At 57.3% G+C, this 5,000-nt stretch overlaps 2 non-coding genes and 1 pseudogene across 2 annotated transcripts; all 3 read right to left on the reverse strand.

Moving 5' to 3' along the window:
- LOC144418919 (large subunit ribosomal RNA) overlaps positions 1–848 on the reverse strand; it is a 3,695-nt pseudogene extending 2,847 nt beyond the window's left edge.
- A 288-nt stretch (positions 849–1,136) lies between these two features.
- LOC144418897 (5.8S ribosomal RNA) lies at positions 1,137–1,290 on the reverse strand. The gene has a single exon (XR_013473725.1). It is a non-coding gene; the product is annotated as a 5.8S ribosomal RNA (ribosomal RNA).
- Positions 1,291–1,588: 298 nt separating this feature from the next.
- LOC144418902 (small subunit ribosomal RNA) lies at positions 1,589–3,398 on the reverse strand. The gene has a single exon (XR_013473730.1). It is a non-coding gene; the product is annotated as a small subunit ribosomal RNA (ribosomal RNA).
- Positions 3,399–5,000: the final 1,602 nt, after the last annotated feature.

Consider the following 5,000-nt stretch of genomic DNA (forward strand, 5'->3'; position numbering starts at 1 on the left):
ACTCCTTGGTCCGTGTTTCAAGACGGGTCGGGAGGGTGGCCGACGTGGCCACGGACCCCGAGCGCGTCGACGGCGCGCCACCGAAGCGGCAGCCCGCCGAACACCGGCACTGCGTACAGTGCAGGCGAACGACAAGCCAGCCGAACGGCGACGGCCGCACACAGAGAGCGCGCGGCATCCTTTCCTCGATCCGCCGCCGGGCCGCACCGCCCGCGCGCTGTAACACCCCCGCCGGAGCGGAGGCCACCTTCGCGCGGGGACTTAGACCGACGGCAAACCGGTCGTGACCCGCGCCGGTCGCTAGTGCGCTGAGACGGTGCGCGAGCCGACTCGGCAGCGGCGCCTTAAGCGTCCGCGAACCGAGACGGCGCGCCCCCGCACCCAACTGAAAGCGAGCCGGCGACCTGACGGGCCCTCCCGTTTGCCTCTCAACGGTTTCACGTACTCTTGAACTCTCTCTTCAAAGTGCTTTTCAATTTTCCCTCACGGTACTTGTCCGCTATCGGTCTCGCGACCGTATTTAGTCTTAGGTGGAGTTTACCACCCGCTTTGGGCTGCATTCCCAAACAACCCGACTCCGAGAAGACCCGAAGCGGCCAAGGCAAGCGCCCCTATGGGCCTAACACCCGCCGTGGGACGAGGCCTCGATCAGAAGGACACCGGCGCTCGCCGTCAGCCGCACTGGGACTTCCGTACGTCACAACTCGGCGCGCTCGAAAAGCGCGCAGATTCGACGCTGGACTCTTCCCGGTTCACTCGCCGTTACTCAGGGAATCCCTGTTGGTTTCTTTTCCTCCGCTTAATAATATGCTTAAATTCAGCGGGTGCTCTCGCCTGAACTCAGGTCGTATGTGTCAAGCGGGCCGCTTCTTACACGGCCCGCTGGCATCGCAAGTCGTCGCCGCCGGCGCCGACCGAGCGCGTACCGTCGCCGCCTTGGCCCACGGTCGGTCTTGATCTCGTGACCGGACCGACCGACCTGGACCCGCCCCTCGAACGTAGTTGAACACGTCGAGGGGCCGGCGGTGTACGGGACACGCGGTCGCGCCGAGAAAGCTCGGCGACCGCTTCAACTTGGGGCGACGCCCGGCCGTCTTTGCAGAGGCCAGGCGACGGCCCTCGGGTGAGGACGAACGCGACCCTGAGGCAGACGCGGTCCCGGGATTGACCCGAGACCGCAATTCGCGTTCAGAAGGTCGACGTTCAATGTGTTCTGCAATTCACATTACTTCTCGCACTTGGCTGCGTCCTTCATCGACTCGCGAGCCGAGTGATCCACCGTTAAGAGTCGTCCTCGACGTTTCGCCCGGCGCCGAAGCGCGCGGACGTCACACTGTGGGATCGACCACAAAACCACCACCGACAACAACTGCACAAAAACACCAACAAACGGCGCCGAGCGACCGCCGGGCTGGGCCGGCGGCACATCGAGCGCGGTGCCCAGAAGCCACCATCGCACTCGGCTGCCTTGCTATGCCAACGTGTTACGCGTGTCGCACGGGGCGGAACCCCGATTGACGGCCGCCCTCTCGGCGGCACTCAAAAACAATTCAGTGCGCGGTCGGCCGGGGCCTACCACCACCTTCGGTAATGATCCTTCCGCAGGTTCACCTACGGAAACCTTGTTACGACTTTTACTTCCTCTAAATGATCAAGTTTGATCGTCTTCTCGACACGCCGACGCGGCCGTTGCCAGCCGCGACGGGGCCGATCCAAGGATCTCACTAAACCATTCAATCGGTAGTAGCGACGGGCGGTGTGTACAAAGGGCAGGGACGTAATCAACGCAAGTTGATGACTTGCGCTTACTGGGAATTCCTCGTTCAAGGGAAACAATTGCAAGTCCCTATCCCAATCACGAATGAGGTTCAACGGGTTACCCGGACCTTTCGGCCTAGGTTAGACACTCGCTGCTTCACTCAGTGTAGCGCGCGTGCGGCCCCGGACATCTAAGGGCATCACAGACCTGTTATTGCTCAATCTCGTGTGGCTAAACGCCACTAGTCCCTCTAAGAAGTTAGACGCCGACCGAGAAGGTCGCGTAACTATTTAGCATGCCAGAGTCTCGTTCGTTATCGGAATTAACCAGACAAATCGCTCCACCAACTAAGAACGGCCATGCACCACCACCCACAGAATCAAGAAAGAGCTCTCAATCTGTCAATCCTACCTGTGTCCGGGCCGGGTGAGTTTCCCCGTGTTGAGTCAAATTAAGCCGCAGGCTCCACTCCTGGTGGTGCCCTTCCGTCAATTCCTTTAAGTTTCAGCTTTGCAACCATACTTCCCCCGGAACCCAAAGACTTTGGTTTCCCGGAAGCTGCCGGAAAGGTCGTCATGGTAACGCCTCCCGATCGCTAGTTGGCATCGTTTATAGTCAGAACTAGGACGGTATCTGATCGTCTTCGAACCTCTGACTTTCGCTCTTGATTAAAGAAAACATTCTTGGCGAATGCTTTCGCAGTAGTTCGTCTTCCGCCGATCCAAGAATTTCACCTCTAACGGCAGAGTACGGACGCCCCCGCCTGTCCCTCTTAATCATTACCTCGTGCTCCGAAAACCAACAAAATAGAACCGAGGTCCTATTCCATTATTCCATGCAACACTATGCAGGCGAACAGCCTGCTTTGAACACTCTAATTTTTTCAAAGTAAACTTATCGGCCACCGCCGACACTCAGTCAAGAGCACCGACGGAGAACCGAAGGTGAGGCGAACGCAACCAGTGACACGCCTTGCGACGGACCGGCGGCGCTCGCCCAAAATCCAACTACGAGCTTTTCAACCGCAACAACTTTAGCATACACTGTTGGAGCTGGAATTACCGCGGCTGCTGGCACCAGACTTGCCCTCCAATGGATACTCGTTAAGAGTTTTAGGATGTACTCATTCCAATTACAGGGCCTCGTTAGAGTCCTGTATTGTTATTTTTCGTCACTACCTCCCCGTGTCGGGAATGGGTAATTTGCGCGCCTGCTGCCTTCCTTGGATGTGGTAGCCGTTTCTCAGGCTCCCTCTCCGGAATCGAACCCTGATTCCCCGTTACCCGTTATCACAAAGGTAGGCACGTAGCGTACCTTCGACAGTTGATAGGGCAGACACTTGAATGATACGTCGTCGGTGCAGAGACCGTACGATCCGCGTGGTTATCCAGAGTCATCAAACGTCACAGGACGAACCCGGTCGGTTTTGATCTGATAAAAGCGCGCCTCCCGAAGTCGGCGCTTAATGCATGTATTAGCTCTAGAATTACCACAGTTATCCACTTCGCTTACGAGACCAAATAAACCAAGACTGATTTAATGAGCCATTCGCAGTTTCGCTTTACGAGAACTCGTACTTGCACCTGCATGGCTTAATCTTTGAGACAAGCATATCACTACTGGCAGGATCAACCAGATAGCTGCGACAGCTGCGCTCGGCCCTTGCTGGGCCGCCCGGCGCGTGCTCGTCGCATTCGTTTAAGACCGAGGCGATCGCCTGCGGCCGTACTCAGCTTCGACAGTCGCTGGCCGCGACGTCCACGCTCTCGCCGGCAGTGCCAGGCGGAGCGATTTGCGTTTTTTCTTTGCTCGCCCTCTCTCGGGCTCGATCCATTCAGTTTCGCACAAACAAGAGCTCTGCCGGCCGCCTGCAGCGGTGCCTAAAACCCGGGCATAACAATGCGACCGTTCTGCTAGGCCGACAAGCGCTCAAGCCAGACGCTCGATCGAACGCCCCCTACATATTAGTCGAGACAACGGCTCGCTCATTAGCATCGCGTTTGTACTTTAACTTTTTTTGGCTCGGCTTCTTTCGACGCCGATGCCGGCGACGCAGCACTCTCTCGCCCGCCAGCCACCGAGAAAAGGGTGCGCTCCGACCGGCCCCGCACCGCTCTTTCTTGGCTCATTCGAAATTACTGTCTTTCGCTCTGACATGCCTTACCTAGGGTTAGGTTAGTATGCTTGCACGTTTGTACTTTAACTTTTTTCGGCTCGGCTTCTTTCGACGCCGATGCCGGCGACGCAGCACTCTCTCGCCCGCCAGCCACCGAGAAAAGGGTGCGCTCCGACCGGCCCCGCACCGCTCTTTCTTGGCTCATTCGAAATTACTGTCTTTCGCTCTGACATGCCTTACCTAGGGTTAGGTTAGTATGCTTGCACGTTTGTACTTTAACTTTTTTCGGCTCGGCTTCTTTCGACGCCGATGCCGGCGACGCAGCACTCTCTCGCCCGCCAGCCACCGAGAAAAGGGTGCGCTCCGACCGGCCCCGCACCGCTCTTTCTTGGCTCATTCGAAATTACTGTCTTTCGCTCTGACATGCCTTACCTAGGGTTAGGTTAGTATGCTTGCACGTTTGTACTTTAACTTTTTTCGGCTCGGCTTCTTTCGACGCCGATGCCGGCGACGCATCACTCTCTCGCCCGCCAGCCACCGAGAAAAGGGTGCGCTCCGACCGGCCCCGCACCGCTCTTTCTTGGCTCATTCGAAATTACTGTCTTTCGCTCTGACATGCCTTACCTAGGGTTAGGTTAGTATGCTTGCACGTTTGTACTTTAACTTTTTTCGGCTCGGCTTCTTTCGACGCCGATGCCGGCGACGCAGCACTCTCTCGCCCGCCAGCCACCGAGAAAAGGGTGCGCTCCGACCGGCCCCGCACCGCTCTTTCTTGGCTCATTCGAAATTACTGTCTTTCGCTCTGACATGCCTTACCTAGGGTTAGGTTAGTATGCTTGCACGTTTGTACTTTAACTTTTTTCGGCTCGGCTTCTTTCGACGCCGATGCCGGCGACGCAGCACTCTCTCGCCCGCCAGCCACCGAGAAAAGGGTGCGCTCCGACCGGCCCCGCACCGCTCTTTCTTGGCTCATTCGAAATTACTGTCTTTCGCTCTGACATGCCTTACCTAGGGTTAGGTTAGTATGCTTGCACGTTTGTACTTTAACTTTTTTCGGCTCGGCTTCTTTCGACGCCGATGCCGGCGACGCAGCACTCTCTCGCCCGCCAGCCACCGAGAAAAGGG

This window comes from Styela clava, unplaced genomic scaffold (genome assembly GCF_964204865.1).
Source record: "Styela clava unplaced genomic scaffold, kaStyClav1.hap1.2 HAP1_SCAFFOLD_49, whole genome shotgun sequence".
Taxonomy (NCBI): Eukaryota; Metazoa; Chordata; class Ascidiacea; order Stolidobranchia; family Styelidae; genus Styela; species Styela clava.